Source organism: Marmota flaviventris, chromosome 14 (assembly GCF_047511675.1).
Source record: "Marmota flaviventris isolate mMarFla1 chromosome 14, mMarFla1.hap1, whole genome shotgun sequence".
Lineage (NCBI taxonomy): Eukaryota > Metazoa > Chordata > Mammalia > Rodentia > Sciuridae > Marmota > Marmota flaviventris.
Window position 1 is genome coordinate 71,202,172 of NC_092511.1, and position 18,822 is coordinate 71,220,993.

The window sequence follows — 18,822 nt, forward strand, 5'->3', positions numbered from 1 at the left end:
AGTGCTCTCAGTCACTGAGAATGGAATCTGGGAGATAAAACAGGTGCAGCACAGTCCCTCGTGAGTTCAACTGCTGAATTACCTTACCATATGCCTTTTACTCCCCCGGTGCAGAAAAATTAGAGTCTCATCACTTCTATTTGTTTGTACCCTTGCCACCACTGACTTCTTTCCCTGTGAAACTGAGCTGCTTGGTTTTTCTCTTGCAATAGCTGCATTTGTACTTCGCTGAGTTCTGACTGTACCATTTTACATACAGACATCCTGGTCTACCATTTCTTCCTAGTAGTGTCACTTTCGTGAAGTTCACCAAAATGACACAGAGAAAGGGCCTTGGTGCACATATGCCAGCTTCTTCCCCATAAAACACAGAAGGGGATCTCTGAGCCTGCAGAGTAGACAATATGAGCAAAGCTCACCCTCCCGAGCTGAAAAAATTTATGAACAAGAAGTTATCATTGAAATTAAATGGTGGAAGACATGTCCAAGGAATATTGAGGGGATTTGATCCCTTCATGAATCTTGTAATAGATGAATGTGTGGAGATGGCAACTAGTGGACAACAGAACAATATTGGAATGGTGGTAATACGAGGAAACAATATCATAATGTTAGAAGCCTTAAAACAAGTATAAATAATGGCTGTTCAGCAGAGAAATCCGTGTCCTCCTTCCAGAAGCCCTGTTTTTAACTATGACTTGAAAATTGGGCCATGTACATTTTCATATTGAACTTTTTGTTAAATAAACTTCAATAGCAAAAACAAAAACAAAAAACACAGAAGGGGACAGAATCCACACCATGAGCTCCCAGGTTAGAGAGGCAGGTGTTTTTTTTCCCACAGTGTCAGCTCCAGCATCATCCAGCTAAAAGCCTTTGTTTCATGATGCCTCTCATTATGCATTTCTGTAGCTCTGCTGGGGTGTGGTTCCTGCAACTGATTCCCAAATTGTGGCTTTTCCTCTGGATGACAGTCAAACAACTGTTCAGTTTTACATTTGCATAAAAAGGAATTTCAGTTAATTAATAATATAATTGTTAATTTTGGCAAATTAAAACATAATAGGAAATATCTAAAGCTTATGAAACTTTTTAGAAAATATACCAGAATTGATACTTAATGTAGTTTTCTGAAGGTTCTGCATGTTTCATGAGAGAAAATATAGACAAGAGAATAAAAGATGCCAATTATTCCAGAAATAATGGTCTTTAAGTATTGTAATTTCTGAGCATAATGTTCTAGATTGCCACAAACACATTTTCATTTTTTAGGTGATAATGATGATTTTCTTGTACTGTTCTTTTCATACATTGTTTTAACATCTGCATCAAATTATATATAATTATTATAATATTTCATAGCTCTATCTACTTTTATTTTCTTTTCATTTATACCCTTTTTGCTTATATCCTCTGTAGGCAACAAACATTTTCACATAAATATTGATTTGTATTTTATGTTAGCATCAAAGAATAAATTTTAAAGCAGAATTAACAGATCAAACATAATTAATAATTTAATTCTAATTATTATCTTATATAATTATTTTCCTAGAACACTGTTCTTGTTCCTGGCATCTACATTGAAGTACCTCCAGGAGATATGAAGGATGTGACAACAAGTTTACAATAGCAGCTATTGAAATTGGTCTGTCATGCAAGCAAATACTTCAGGATGACACTCTATTTAAGCTTTTCTACACACAGGAGAAATTTACCTCATCTGCAAATTTATGTGCATATAGCATAAGATAAAAACCTTATTTTTCTGCTGAAAACATAATCCTTTAGTACTTTATTTTATTGAGCCCACATAGAAGGAATCAAATAAACATATAAAGCATCCTTCTGCGTGTCACATAAAAAAATGAGAAAAATGAGTGATTATTATCTTGCATGGAGCCTGCAGATGTATTTTCTTTGCCCTTATTTTTAATTTAAATGGTTTAATATAGCTTGTTTGTTATTGTTTCAACCATTCATCCAATACTTCTGTTACTACCAGAGTGATCACACACTGATGCAGAAACATGAGCTTCTGGATGCTGAGGAAGCACACTCACTGCTAATCATTTTGCCATATGCTCAAATGCTTTATTCAGAAAGCATGGTTATTGCAAACATGGGGTTCTGTGAGGCATATCTGTTGTACTTTGACTCTACTTTCTGAAGTCTCTCAACTTTGGGATGCGTCCAAATGCAGGCATGCAGGTATTCAAAGTGTAGCAAGTCTGTTTTTGAGCTTTCTCTTAGCATGTAAGCATGTATCCTCAAAGCCTCACTGGGTAGTGTCACTTTTCTTTCATTTTTTTTTCAAGGTATCCTAATTTCTTTTTCTTTCTTTCTTTTTTTTTTTTAACAATAAATGCATTTATTAGATAAACAGAAGAAGGAAAAGCATTGATTTGGTCCCTGTGCTTTTCTTTCCTAATCCTAGATTCTCTTGTTTTTGGCCTAGTTGAGATTCTTTTTCGCATTACAATCCTTATTACACATATAGAGCACAATTTTTCATATCTCTGTATATAAAGTATGTTCAAGCCAATTTATGCTATTATACATGTGCTCTTTTTTTGCATTACAATTCTTAATACACATATATACCACAATTTTTTATATTTCTGTTTGTATATTAGGTATGCATAGTGTTGCTTTTCTTAGGATGGTCTGGGCTTCATTTGCAAAAACATGAAGTTATGAATCATCTTTGTAAAGTTGTATTAGGAAAAGGATATTGAAACATAAAAATATAAAGATGTTTGTTAGAGGGAGATAAGAACTCAAAGAAGGCATTTATATTTTCAGTTTTAAAAATAATGATTCTTCCAGTTTTATCTACAACATATAAAGAGTTTAAAAGGCATCACACCCATCTTTACCACAAAGAAAAAAACATGTTGAACAAATGGAAAAACTAATGAGCCAGGCATGGTGGCACACACATGTAATTCCAGTGGCTCCAGAGGCTGAGGCAGGAGTTCAAAGCCAGTCTCAGTAAAAGTGAGATGCTGAGCAACTCAGTGAGACCCTATCTCTGAATAAAATACAAAACAGGGCTGTGGATGTGGCTCAGGGGTCAAGTGCCCTTGAAATTAATCCCTAGTCCAAAAAAAAAAAAAAAAAAAGAAAGAAAGAAAGAAAATTAATGACTTGACTAATGACTAAGAGAATGGAAATTACATGGAAAATTGCCACCCCATAATCTTGAAGAACAAATGGAGGAAGACTATATCAAGAACATTAGAGGAATTACCTGAGATTAAGCTAGCTTTGTTTTAGTGTGGAAAGTCTCAACATGACCCATAAACCACTAGAACATTAAACTGGAAAAAACTCCTAAATGATAATTTTGATAAAGATTCTGGAGACCAAGGATGGAATAGACACTTCTAGGGGCATATAGTCTCAGGTGAGCTTCCATCTTTCATGGGTTTTACCTGTAGGAAACTTACTTGGTTGTCATGGTGAAGAGCCAAGTGACAATTAAAAAAAAAAAAAAAACAGAGTATTTTCTGTACCCAAGGCCTGCTCTTCAAGGGAAAGACTTTACTCAAGTCTTATATCATGCTAGAGATGTCTAGGGGCATTTACCCTGTCTAGGGGCATTTACCCACAATCAAACCCAAGTAACTTTTATGTCACAACTAAAATTGTAGAAAATTAAAGACCACTTGTGAAGGTCACATCTTAAGAACATAGGCTCATTGAGGTATAGTTATAAGGTCATAGAAAGCTTTTCTGCCATGCACCTAATAAACACTCCAATTGGGATCAAATACAAAGGCAATGGATAATAGATAATAGAAATGTAAGTTGCAGATTCTTTTTAAGAAGAAGCTCTTTAGAAAGACCCAAAGAAAAGAGGAAGACTAAAACAAGAACATTAGAGGAATTATTTGTCAATGGCACATATACCTATAGGAAAAATATCATAGACCAACTTCTAACCAGATGATCATAAAGCTTCCAATTCAGACTTATTTACTCCAGATTCTGTTACTTGATACATCACATCTGACTCTTAACAAAAAGTTACAAAGCATGCTAAAAGGTAAGAAAATTATGATCAGAATACAAAAAAAAAAAAAAAAAAATAGGAACTGGGTGATATGACAAAGATTTTGAAACTGTCAGACAAAATATTTAAAATAACTACTATCCATACTTCAAAGATCTAAAATGAAAAAGTACAATAAAAATCAAGAACAGATTGATAATACAATCATAAACTTGGAAGCCAAGAAAGAATCAAAAGAAAATGTTGGAAATAAAAAAAAAAATACTGCAATAGAAATAAAGAAACTCTTGTTTGGGCTTATCAGTAGAGTGGACATAGTTAAAGAATAATAAGTGGCCTCGAAAATATGTCACCAGAGATTTTTCAAACTGAAATGTGAAGAAAAAAAAAGGAATGGGTAAAAAAAAAACACCATAATACCTTTGAAATATGGTATGTTTTCAAAAGGTAACGGAAGTGTAATTGGAATGCCAGAAAGAGAAAAGAGAAGGAAGCAAAAGAAATATTTGAAGTGATAATACCTTGTCACAGGAAAATGGTGAGTTGAAGCCATAAGCCTGGGTTCTTGTGTCCCATCAAAGGAAAGTTTAGAGTCAGATGATAAAAGCTAAGCAAGAGAATTTTATTATGAGTGAAAGTAAGCCTCAAACAAAGAACACTCAAAAGAGAAAGGGAGTGGGTAGTCTCTGAGCAGAAAATAACAAAGGAAACTAAATGCTACTTCCAAATTTATTACTGTTTTTTTTTTTATGTTTGCTATTAAAACTGGGATCCAATTTCCCATGTTTAACTCTTCCTTCACATTGGCTCAGGGAGTTTTTGACCCTAGTTGATCCTTTCCAGAACTATCATGATAAGCATCCCATTCAGAGGGTGAGTTGATGTACAAGTCAATTCTATGTTAAAGCAGGTGCTGGAGTCAATGACTGGGCAAACTTTATCTTCGTGCACTTGTGCTATTAATACATTTTCCCTTCTGAAATACATTTAGAAACCTACGGCCATAAATCCTAACTTTATAATGATCCCAGTAGACCCTGTCACGAGTTAGCTTATGAATCTTTCCTTCTTGGTGTATTTCTTATTTGGACCCCTTTGTTTCTACCTGTTTATTCTCATGATTTTAATTCACCTACAAGTTACTTGATTATTCCTTAAAGGCCATTTAAAGAAACCCCTATGTTACTGGTTTGCATTGCACTGTTCCTTACTAAATAACACCTAACAATAAGAATTTTTCCAAAAGTAATGACAGACACGATTTTAATTGGATTTTCCACCACTTTGACTAAAAGATCTGGTAAACAAAACTTTTGAGGAGAAAAAGTTTGTGTGGCACTCATAACTTCAAAGGTCTCAGTCCCTAATCTGACGAGTCCATTGCTCTGGGGCCAAGGTGAGGCTGAACATTTGAGGCAGAAGGGTTTGGCAGAGGAAAGCAGCAGCGGAAATGGCAATAAGGAAACAGAGAGAGAAAGGAGCTCCACTTACCAAGGAAAAATATACATCCTATAGGCACAGCATTGTGATCTACCTCCTCCAGCCACACCCTGCCTACAGTTACCACCCAGTTTATTCATTCAAGTGGACCAAGGCACGGATTAGGTTAAGACTATCATAATCTAATCACTTCCACTCTATAAACTTTCTTGCATTGTCTCACACAAAACCCTTTGAGGAACATTTCATATTTAAACCGTACCGGACACAAAACTACTTATTGATGAAATTTAGAAAACACACATAATGATAAACATGATATAATCTATACCTTGTCATATTCAAACTGCAAAAGACTAAACCCAAAGTAAATACTTAAAATCAAGAATTGATCAAACAAGCCAAAACTGAGTAGATATCTTTGATGTAAGCAAAGCTATCAATTAATTTGATCTAATTGATATTTGAAGTTTACTCTATTCAACAAAATTTGGATACATATTCTTATCAAAGTCACATAAAAGTTCACCAAAATAGACCATAGTCAAGTCTATGAAACACATCTTAACTATTTCTTAAAGATTTAAATCACATAAAATATCTTCAGAGCATAATGAAATTGAACTAGAAATCAGTCACAGAAAGACAGATGGAAAAGACCAAACATTTGGTGAAAAAACAAGATATTTAATATAGCACATGGATTAAGGAAGAAATAATTTTTTAAAAATATTTTAACTGAGGGGATGGGGTTGTGGCTTAAGGGTAGAGTGCTCACCTAGCATGCATGAGGCGCTGGGTTCAATCCTCAGCACCACATAAAAATAAAATATATTATGTTCACCTAAAACCAAAAAAAAAATAAATATTTTAAAAATATTTAACTGAATAAAAATAAATATAAAACCCATACAAATGTACAGGAGATAGTAAAGCAATATTTAGAATTTTATAGAATTAAATGTATATATTAGGGAAAAAAGAAAAATACAATCAATACTCTAAGCCTTCACTTTAGGGATCTAGAGGGAAAAAGTAATATATGACTAAAACCAGAAGAAAAATATAATAAAAGCTTGAGCACAAATAAATAAAATTGAAAATAGGAAATAAAAGATAAAATCAATGAAACAAAAAATGTTTCTTTGAAGAGATTAATACAGTTGACAAGCCTCTAGGTAGACTAATCAACAAAAGTAAGAGAAAACAAAAGTCACTAACATCAGACATACATTTTTATCAAGAACCAACCTCATTGCAAACAAGGCATATCACTCTTGAGAATTACCCACAGATTCATGAAAGAATCATGCTAATGTTTTTGTTCAAAGAACCATGGGGATTTGTTTTTATTATAACAATACCTTACATAGAAAAATGAGAGGTTTTTTCAAGTTCCTGTTTCACACTCTAGGAATACTCCTTTGTATTTTTGAAGTTCTTTTTTGTCATGATAATTTTGTTGGATCTAATTCCCATAGTGTGCATGCTACCTTGAGAAAAAGGAAATACTTTCTAAGCTCCATTCCCTCCCTCCTTTCTCCAGAGGTATTTTGAAATCACAGCACACCACAGAATTCCCCAGTGGCCTGCTATAGGAACATAGTCCCCACAGTGCATAATGACTCCCAAGTGGCAGCTTAAACAGTAGGAAGTTAGAATGAATTATGGAGAATAAAAATACCCCTGGATCCTTTGTTTCTTTTTATTTTATTTTATTTTATTGGGGGTGGGGGTGGGGGAGTGCAGAGCTGGCTCTTTAACGGTAATGAACATGATCCATACAACATTAGCATCAACATATTCCCTACAGTTTCCCAGCATGGAAACAGCTCCCAGATAGGACTGAATAAGCCAAAGCAATTTTATTGGTCACATTCTTTGTGCTTGATTTGCAGATATCATTATTCTGGCAATGCCTTTGTCATAAACCAAAGTCACAGAAGTGCTTTTAAAATGAAAAGCACTTTTGAAATATCTCCAAAGTTTCACTGTTTTAAAGGCCCAAATTTTCTCACTTAGCAAACAATGAAATCATCTATATATTATATTGGCATGGTTTTGTTTCTAAAACTACAGTCAGAATCACTCTGGCAATAAGAGCCATGTCAGGGAACTAGTATTTAGAGATGCTAAATAGATGCACAGCTATGAGATCCCTCAAGTGTAGACACTGGGAATTCACCAATGTTACCAGCATTGTTGTCAAATAATGTCAATAGTTGTTATATCAAATCCTGATGTATAACTTAGAAAAAAAGCTTTCTGGAAATGATTAATAAAATGTCACTGTGGGCAAGGTAAATAATGGTTGGGTTTAAGAGGTGAGAATAGAGTTTGCATGATGAGACCACAGTATTTTCTAGCACAGAGTACTGCAATAATCCAATGTTTCTCTTTGACCATTCCCAGGCTCATTGTACCCCCTATCATACCTCTCAACACTCACCTGGCTTCAAAATATATACTGTTTCTTGACTGCAGGTGTCTACCCATTTCTAGTGTTTTAATATAAACCAAACATCCAACAACATACTAACTGTTTATCACCCCGATCCTTGTATCTTTCTTTTCTGTCTGCTCTCTTCTATTGTGCTATTTTTTTTAGTCATTTTGGCCTGCACATTTCTTGTTAATGCATTACTTTTTCTGTTTTGATAGTCTATAAAATTTTATTGTGTATTAAACATTCTTATTTTTTTAGCATTTAAAATATTTTATTACAATTTTGAAATAAATAATTGCTAGGGTTTACATATTCCTACCAAAACTCATGTTGTGATTTGAGTGTCATTGAAAGATATTAAAAGGTGATACTTTCAATAGCTGATTTAAGTCATGAGGATTCATGGATTAGTGAGGGAGTGGTTTTGTTATTAAAAAATTAGCTTTTCTTTTTTGTGCCAGCAACTGAACCCAGATATGCTTAACCCTGAACCACATCCCCAACCCTTTTTATGTATTTCTTTTGAGACAGGGTCTCACTAAGTTGCTGAGGCTGGCTTTGAACTTGCAATACTTCTGCCTCAGCCTCCCGAACCATTGGGATTACAGGCATGTGCCAATATGCCCAGCCTAAAAATGAGCTCTCTTAGGGTAGCTTTCTCTGTTTCTTGCCATGTCATGACCCTGCAGTAAAACCCCCACCAGATGCTAAGCAGATGCTGGTGCCATGTTTTTGGACTTCTAGAGCTAAATAAACCTATATACTTAGAATTTATCCAATCTGGTAGTCATAACCATATTAAAGGAATTAAAAATAGTACACTAATATTAAAAATGTTACCTCCTGCATGCTCTTTCCAACCAGATCCCAATTGCCATACTACATGATTACTGTTATTTTTGATTTGTATGTGAACAAATGCAAATCTAATTTCTTTTTTCTACCTTTTATACTATTCATGCTATTCTTCATCTTGCTCTTTTTTCACTTAATATATTTTGGAGATTTTACATTTCAATAAATAATGAATTTCTTAATTCTATTTTAAATTTTATAGTATTCCATGGAATAGATTGGCCATCATTTATTTACACAGCATCTTATGGATGAACTTCTAGCTTGGTTTAAATATCACACTTATAAGCAATGCAATAACAAGAAGCCTAATCTACATCAATTTGCATGTGTGCACATTTATGCAAGAAATGTTTTATTAGTCTTCTATTGCCATATAAAAATGGTCAAAAGTTTAGAAGCTTAAAAAATCATTTATTTATTATCTCATAGTTTCTGTGAATCAGGAATCCAGCATGGAAGAGTCTGACCCTCTATTCAGGTGCACACAAAGACTTAATCCATCTAGCTGTTTTGCATCTGGAGCCTGAAGTCCTTTTATAAGCTTGGTTGTTAGCAGAATTCAGAGCCTTGTAGTAGTAAAATTCATGGTTGCTTACTTAAGCATAGTAAAGGAGAGTCTCTGACTCCTTCTCTGTCTTACTTCCTCTAGATCCTCTTTTAAAGAGCTTGCTTGACTAGATCAGTTCCTCCCAGGACAACTTCACATTAGATTAGTTTAAAATTAGCTTCACCTTAGATTAACTTAATATTGACTAATTCCAAGCTTTAATTATATCTGTATATTTCTTTACCACTGAATTCCAACTGAATATAATCACAGAAGGTATATCTCATAAATTTTAACCATATTTTTATTAGTTAAAGAGCAAATTATAGCTGGGTATGGTGGTATACACCTATAATCCCAGAGGCTCCTGAGGATGAGGCAGGAGGATTGTGAGTTCAAAGGTAGCCTCAGCAATTTAGCAAGGCCCTAAGCAACTTAGTGAGACTCTGTCTCAAAATAAAATATAAAAAGGGCTGGATATGTGGCTCAGTGGTTGAGTGACCCAAAGTTCAATCCTCTATACAAAAAAAAAAAAAAAGAAAGAAAGAAAGAAATTATATATTCTATCTATACCCAAGAATCCTGGATTATAGAAAGACATGAGCCATTGGAGATCTTAGAGTCTTACCTACCACAAATATATTCCCTGAGGAAAAAAAGTGGAGTCAATTGCAATTTTGAAATAAATTGGCCAAAGACTCTTCCTAGGAAATTACATATTCAAAAGCAACATATTCCTTTTTCTCCGTAGGACTCACCAGCACTACATGCCAATAAATTTTCAAATGAAACCAGTCTTACAGGTCAACTGGGGATTCTCAATATAGTTTTAATGTTCTTTCTCATTATATATAAAATTCAATAGCTTTCCATATGTATAAGGAATATTTTCACTGATACTTTTTAAATTTCTTCTCCCATATTCTTCCATTGGTTATTAATCTTATGATTTTAGAGGATCAGAAATGTAAGACTTCTGCCCATGACAGGAGTTGCAAACATTTTTTATAACACTGCCACTATTTGCATTTATCTTTCACTATCCTTAAAAACTATAAAAATATTTATTTTTGTTATCAGACTCATGGAGATTTTTAAATAGCATTTGAGTAGTAATTGGCATTGAAAAGGAGTGCTCATCATTTTCCTGTAGTAATATATAACTATATAATTTTATATTTAAACAGTCCATATTCTGTAAATTTCCTGGCATATTATTGTTAAACATGGATGTATATCTCCCAATAAGCTCTCCAAACCATTTATGGCATACTTTGTCTTTCTCCATTTGATTTGAAATAATCTCTTGTAGAAGACTGCAATTTCCAAAATTAGCTGCACAATATTCTTAAGAGAGATGTTGATACTATTTTGTTGAGAACAAGGGTCTATGTTCTCTCCCCTGCACCAAGGCAGACCAGCGTTACTTATCTCAACCAATAGAATAAGAGGGATGTGCTGCTCTGTAACTTAGGAAATGAAAGGCAACATGGCTTCCTCCTGGCTTCCTATCTCAGGAAATGTGCATTTGGGGCTTTGAGCAACCAATTAAGAAGTCTGACTACTATGACACTGCAATGGTCAGGGAACCAACTGAAGAGATAGAAGGTCATGTGAAGTTCTGACTTGTCCATTAACAAAGCTGTCAACTCAGGTACCAGCATATGCATGAAGACACTTTTGAGATGATCCTAGGACTAGCCAGAGGCAGAACTATACAGCTAAGATGCTCCCAAATTTCTATCCCACAGAAATTGTCAGTGATGATAATTATAATTTTTAAGTTGTTAATTTGGGGGATATAAAAAAAGAAAAAAAGTTGGGGGGATATTTTGCTATACAGTAATAGTAATCAGATTATCCCACCAGCATGTACCAAATTTACATCTGAATTTGTGTATATATATGCATTTAACATTTTGCTCCATTGTCTGAGCTGCCAATTCATGCATCACTACTACAAAGTTTTAAATACTGGAAATTTGAAATATTGGATTTCATTACCAAATTGTATTAGTCCTCCTCAGTAATTTCTAGCTTGAGAGTATTTCTATACACTTCTTGATTTTTCTTGGGAACTTTATTTTCATATTTGTTCAAATTTCCCTCAATAACTTTTGATATGAAGAAAATCTGAAATTTTCATTAATATATTTCTTGAAATTTTTTGTGTGATGCTATCTATGGTTTGAATGTGTTCTCTCCAAAATTTAGATACTCCAATGTAATAATATTAAGAGGTAGGCCCTTTGAGAATTGACTAGGGCAAGAGGACCCCTTCTGATGAATGGGATGAAGACTCTTATTGAAGAGGCTTCACTTGGCTTTTGACAAATTTGCTCTGTTGTCCTTCTTCCTTATCCATGTGAGAATGCAGAAAGAATACCCTTAACAGACACCGAACACTGGTATCTTGACCTTGAACTTCCTAGCCTCCAGAATCATGAGAAAATACTTTCCTGTTCTTTACACATTACTGAATTAGACACTCTGTTATAACAGCACCAAATGAACTGATATTTTAGTGTTGTGCTTGCTACTTCTAAAAATGGAATATTTTCTTCTGTTATTGTCTAATTCAAGTAAGTTGCATATATAAATACTATTTAATCGTGTACACTATTTGTACAATCAACTAGTATATGAATAAATAAGAATATTTTTGTGGTTTGTGGGTTTATAAAAACTAATATTCCTAGTCACAACTACTATTCGAAATTTCCAACTTCTATTTATTCAAACTTCTGTTTATCTCATTACACTGCATAATAGCAACAAAGTAAACAATGATGATAGAAGGCATCTTTCTTTTGGCCATGTCTCTAGCAGAAAACTCTTTTCAGGGTTTCCCTATTAATTGTGATGTCTTTGGAGCAAAAAAAAAAAAAAAATCTTTTGAATGCTATCAAAGTGCCTATGTATTTCAATATATTAACTGTGTTTTAATGATATAATGATTTTAATATCATTAAACTATATTTTAGTGATGTCTCATTTTAAAAAATATCATTAAACTATATTTAAATGAAGTCTCATTTAAAAAAATATGACTGTCCCCAGATCTCTGGCAATTTTCATTTTAAATGATCAGGACATCTAGTCTACTGACCAAATCCAGAGGCAAGGACTATATTCAGATTTTCTTGCTTGATGGTTATAGCATTTGACTCCATTCAATGTTATAGAACACTGGATTATTTATGTACTTTCATTAAAGACTGTTTTCTATTCAAATGTTACCACATGTGCAAAAGAAGTCCTTGTGTATAATAAATATATACATCTTTAAGATATGCCTTTAAGGGAGACTTCAAAGCCTACAGTTAGCTGGTGGCTCTCAAAGTGTGCTATTCGATATGCAAACATTATATGTAAATGTAGAGGAGACCATAGCTCTTTTCCTCTCTTCCAGAACTTAAAATGTATTTTTTGAGAAATGCTGCATTTGTTTAAAGTATTAAATGAGTGGCATATCTAAAATATTTAAAATTCATGAGTTCTCTACATCAGGAACAATATTTTTATATTTCAATATATTTTATGTTCCAATCTACAAAGCAAAAAGACTATTTATGAAAGTTAGCATTGCATATCCTGGTATTACTTTGGGGAATTATTTCTTTCACCCAAATTTTAACATTTTATAAATAGAGATGTCAAAGAAGATAAAAGAAAGGTTTAGATGCAAAGAGCTACATGTATTTAATGAGGACATTAGGCCCAATGTTAAGTGCCTGCCCTCACATAAGACTATTCTAATTCTATACAAGCAATAATTTCTACATTGTTTTCTTAAAATGTTTATAGAAACAAGGTTTCATAATTCCTTTAGGAATAGATCCAAATTATGCACAGTTTTGCTTTCATCCATTAAAAAAAACAAAATGTAGTCTTTTCATTACAGAATATTTTAAACTAATAAATATCAGTATCATCTTTCTACAATAATTTTTCCATCTATTTCATGTTAGTAATTGTCTCCATTTTTTTTCCTAAACACAACTTTATTTTTCTATGTAAATGTTTCCTTAGGTCACTTCATTAAATAATCAGATAAAGCTCAATAAATATCTGCATAGTTGTAGGGTAGACTCAAAATGGCTACAGATAGGCTCCATCACTGAGGCTTCTGGCAGGCTATGATTTAATGTGTCATCAAGATCATAAACACTGTGATTCAGTATGTGTACTCAAGGTTATAAACATTTTCTTGTGAACATGTGCCCACTGTTATAACCTGTTTGTAGTGGACCTTCTTTGTCTGGCCTGTATATAAGAAAGGCCTATAGAAATGGTTCAGGGGGCAAAATAGAGCTGGCTGGGGGCCAAGTTGAAGCTGGCGACTGGCTAGGGGCTATTATAACCTCCAAATAAATCATTTCTACTATCCCAACCATATCTTGCATCTTATTCTACATGCCAGAATCATAAATCTATTTCCTGGGTCTGAATCCAGGCTGACAATATCTATTATATACCATATATCTTTGCCATATGGTAATTAATTTTCTCATTTTATAAATTTAGGGAAGGTCCCCAAATCTCACAACATCTGTGGATTAAAGAAAGGAGTAAATGGATTTACGGGTTTTATTATGGTTCTGTTGAAGTCAAGGATCATTTCTTTCTAACAATCTCACCTTTGTTTCCTAAGTTTGTCTCTGGTGTTCAATGTATATAAATTTGATCAATGAGTATAAAATTTGATCAAGAGTATATATTAAAATATGATCCAAACAGAAATGTTTGATAATCAGAAACTGTATACATTTAGTAACTGTTTTATCCAGGTAATGAAATGGAAAAGAAGGTAGCAGAAGTTTTGTTAGTGGTGTAAGAAACAGAGAGGTGGCAAAGAAAATGAGAAAGAAAACAAGAACATCACAGTAGCCTCACATGAACAGAAAGCTGAGCAGAGTGGAGAAATGGAGATAAAGAGGAGGGAACAAAAGGAAGTGAGAGTCAATAATGGGAAACATATAATCTTTCAGGGAAGTAGAGAAAATTGTGTGACATCACTGAAGCTAAACATTGGTGAAGAGAGCTGGAGAAGTAATCTTCACAATTTCCAGGATGTAGCAGGTTACATTGAGAGCTCCGATTTTTAATAGTTAATCTGTACAAGATTTGTCCTCCCCACAAGTCAGAAACACCTTTCAGAAGGACAGAGACCACATTTTGATTTTCCTCAAAAGCTTTACATTTGCTAATGCACACAATAGACAGGCAGGATTTGCTTTTGAAGACACGCTGACTTAGCTCCATTGTGAGTCACATCACTTCATTTTCTTCTACAGCAACTGACTTTTCTAATTTCATAAATTTATATATATATATATATATATATATATATATATATATATATAAAGTTTATATTATATATATTATAAAGTTTATATTATATATAATATAAAGTTTATTTTATATATAATATAAAGTTTATTTTATATATAATATAAAGTTTATTTTATATATAATATAAAGTTTATTTTATATATATATAAAATTTCCAGGATGATTGTATGTACTAAATATTCTGTTCAGCTTTTCTATTTCATATTTATATATTTTTCACCTTTCATAATCTTAATCCTTAGGAAGATTAACAATCAGATGGCTACTTCTCATTATTTAAAGTTAGAACTACATAAAACAGATAGTAGAGGGAACTGGGACCAAAGACAGAGCAGGCCCAGCGGCCTGCTGAGGGGCAGAGCCGCCCCCCACCCCCCTCGCCTGCCAGGTAGGGGAAGGGTGACCACCGACAGAAAAGGCCCAGTGGCCCAGGGCGGGACAGAGCTTCCAATCACTCCTGCAAGGTAGGCGGGCCTGCGACCCACCGGCAGAAGAGGAGCAGTCGCCTGCTGAGAGGCTGAGCCGCCCCCTCCCCCTGCGCCGGCATAGTAGAGGGAACTGGGACCAAAGACAGAGCAGGCCCAGCGGCCTGCTGAGGGGCAGAGCCGCCCCCCACCCCCCTCGCCTGCCAGGTAGGGGAAGGGTGACCACCGACAGAAAAGGCCCAGTGGCCCAGGGCGGGACAGAGCTTCCAATCACTCCTGCAAGGTAGGCGGGCCTGCGACCCACCGGCAGAAGAGGAGCAGTCGCCTGCTGAGAGGTTGAGCCGCCCCCTCCCCCTGCGCCGGCATAGTAGAGGGAACTGGGACCAAAGACAGAGCAGGCCCAGCGGCCTGCTGAGGGGCAGAGCCGCCCCCCACCCCCCTCACCTGCCAGGTAGGGGAAGGGTGACCACCGACAGAAAAGGCCCAGTGGCCCAGGGCGGGACAGAGCTTCCAATCACTCCTGCAAGGTAGGCGGGCCTGCGACCCACTGGCAGAAGAGGAGCAGCCGCCTGCTGAGAGGCTGAGCCACCCCCTCCCCCTGCGCCGGCATAGTAGAGGGAACTGGGACCAAACACAGAGCAGGCCCAGCGGCCTGCTGAGGGACAGAGCCGCCCCCCACCCCCCTCGCCTGCCAGGTACGGGAAGGGTGACCACAGACAGAAAAGGCCCAGTGGCCCGCGGCGGGACAGAGCTTCCAATCACTCCTGCAAGGTAGGCGGGCCTGCGACCCACCGGCAGAAGAGGAGCAGCGGCCTGCTGGGAGGCAGAGCCGCCCCCTCCCCCCCGCGCCTGCAAGGTAGTCGGAACTGAGACCACCATCAGAACAGGTCAGACCTGCAACCGAGAGACAGAACAGGCCCAGTGGCCTGAGGAAGGGTAGAGCCGCGCCCCCCCCCCACGCCTGCAAAGTAGGCGGACCTGCGACCCACTGGCAGTACAGCCCCAGAGGCCTGCAGAGGGGCAGTGCCGCTGCCTGCGCCTGCTAAGTAGGCAGAACTGCGACCACCGACAGAACAAGCCTAGCGGCCCGCAGAGGGACAGAGCCGCCGCCCGCGCCTGCAAGGACGGCGGACCTGCTACCGACTGGCAGAGCAGGCCCAGCGGCCTGCCGGCGTGGTAGGCACATTGCCCCAATTGGCGGAGGGGCAGAGCCGCCGCCCGTGCCTGCGAGGGAGACTTTGCAACTATACAAGACCAATATAAATATATAGGGGGAAAATTCAATAGCACAACAGTTTCACCAAGAAGAAAGGAACGCAAACAGTATGAAGAGACAAGGAAAGAAAGGACCACAAGCATTGCAGGTCAACTCAACTTTAGAAGAGGTAATAACTGCAGCTGATGGAATGTCAGATAAAGAATTCAGGATATACATGCTTCAGATGATCTGGAGTCTCAAGGAAGACATCAGACAGCAAAATCAGACAATGAAAGATCACTTCAACAATGAATTACATAAACAAATCCAAGAAGCAAAAGATCAACTATACAGGGAAATAGAGGTTATAAAAAACAAACAAACAGAAATCCTAGAAATGCAGGAAGCAATAAGCCAACTTAAAAACTCAATTGAGAATACTACCAGCAGAGTAGAACACTTAGAAGACAGAACATCAGACAATGAAGATAAAGTATATCAACTTGAAAAGAACATAGACAGCTCAGCAAGACTGTTAAGAAACCATGAGCAGAACATCCAAGAAATATGGGATAACATCAAGAGACCAAATTTAAGAGTCATTGGGATACAGGAAGGAACAGAGTTTCAAACCAAAGGAATGAGCAATCTATTCAATGAAATAATTCGAGAAAACTTCCCAGATTTGAAGAATGAGACAGAACCCCAAATCCTAGAAGCCTACAGGACGCCGAATGTGCAAAATCATAAGAGACCCACACCTAGACACATTATAATGAAGATGCCCAACATACAGAACAAGGAGAGAATTTTAAAAGCTACAAGAGAAAGGAAGCAGATCACATTTAGGGGTAAGCCAATCAGGATAACAGCTGATCTTTCAACACAGACTCTGAAAGCTAGAAGATCCTGGAATAACATATTTCAAACACTGAAAGAAAATGGGTTCCAACCAAGAATTGTGTTTCCAGCGAAATTAAGCTTCAGGATGGAAGATGAAATTAAAACCTTCCACGATAAACAAAAGTTAAAAGAATTTGCAGCTAGAAAACCATCTCTTCAAAACATCCTTGGCAAAACATTACAGGAAGAGGAAATGGAAAATAACAATGAAAACCAACAGTGGGAGGTAGGACACTAAAGGGGGGAAAATAATCAAAGTGGAAAACAAACCATGTTTAGTAACATAAATAAACAAATATGGCTGGAAGAACAACCCATATCTCAATAATAACCCTAAATGTTAATGGCTTAAACTCACCAATTAAGAGACACAGGCTAGTAGAATGGATCACAAAACAAGACCCAACAATATGCTGCCTACAGGAGACGCATTTGATAGGAAAAGACATACATAGGCTGAAGGTGAAAGGTTGGGAAAAATCATATCACTCATATGGACTTCGGAAACAAGCAGGAGTATCCATACTCATATCAAATAAAATAGATTTTAAGCCAAAGTTAATCAAAAGGGATAAAGAGGGACACTACATACTGCTCAAGGGAACCATACACCAACAAGACATAACAATCATAAATATATATGCCCCAAACAATGGTGCAGCTATGTTCATCAAACAAACTCTTCTCAAGTTCAAGAGTCTAATAGACCACCATACAATAATCATGGGAGACTTCAACACACCTCTCTCACCACTGGACAGATCTTCCAAACAAAAGTTGAATAAGGAAACTATAGAACTCAATAACACAATTAATAACCTAGATTTAATTGACATATATAGAATATACCACCCAACATCAAGCAGTTACACTTTTTTCTCAGCAGCACATGGATCCTTCTCAAAAATAGATCATATATTATGTCACAGGGAAACTCTTAGACAATACAAAGGAGTAGAGATAATACCATGCATCCTATCTGATCATAATGGAATGGAACTGAAAATCAACGATAAAAGAAGGAAGGAAAAAGAATATATCACTTGGAGAATGAACAATAGGTTACTGAATGATCAATGGGTTATAGAAGACATCAAGGAGGAAATTAACAAATTCTTAGAGATTAATGAAAACACAGACACAACATATCGGAATCTATGGGACACATTGAAAGCAGTTCTAAGAGGAAAATTCATTGCTTGGAGTTCATTCCTTAAAAAAAGAAAAAACCAACAAATAAATGATCTCATACTTCATCTCAAAATCCTAGAAAAAGAAGAGCAAAACAACAGCAAAAGAAGTAGAAGGCAAGAAATAATTAAAATCAGAGCTGAAATCAATGAAATCGAAACAAAAGAAACAATTGAAAAAATTGACAAAACTAAAAGTTGGTTCTTTGAAAAAATGAACAAAATCGACAGACCCTTAGCCATGCTAGCGAAGAGAAGAAGAGAGAGAACTCAAATCACTAACATACGGGATGAAAGAGGCAATATCACAACAGACACTTCAGAAATACAGAAGATAATCAAAAATTATTTTGAATCCTTATACTCCAATAAATTAGAAGATAGTGAAGGCATAGATAAATTTCTTAAGTCATATGATCTGCCCAGATTGAGTCAGGAGGAT

At 36.0% G+C, this 18,822-nt stretch overlaps 1 pseudogene; it reads left to right on the forward strand.

The window, feature by feature from the left end:
- The first annotated feature begins 401 nt into the window (after positions 1 to 401).
- On the forward strand, positions 402 to 635 carry LOC114099451 (small nuclear ribonucleoprotein G pseudogene; annotated as a pseudogene).
- Positions 636 to 18,822: the final 18,187 nt, after the last annotated feature.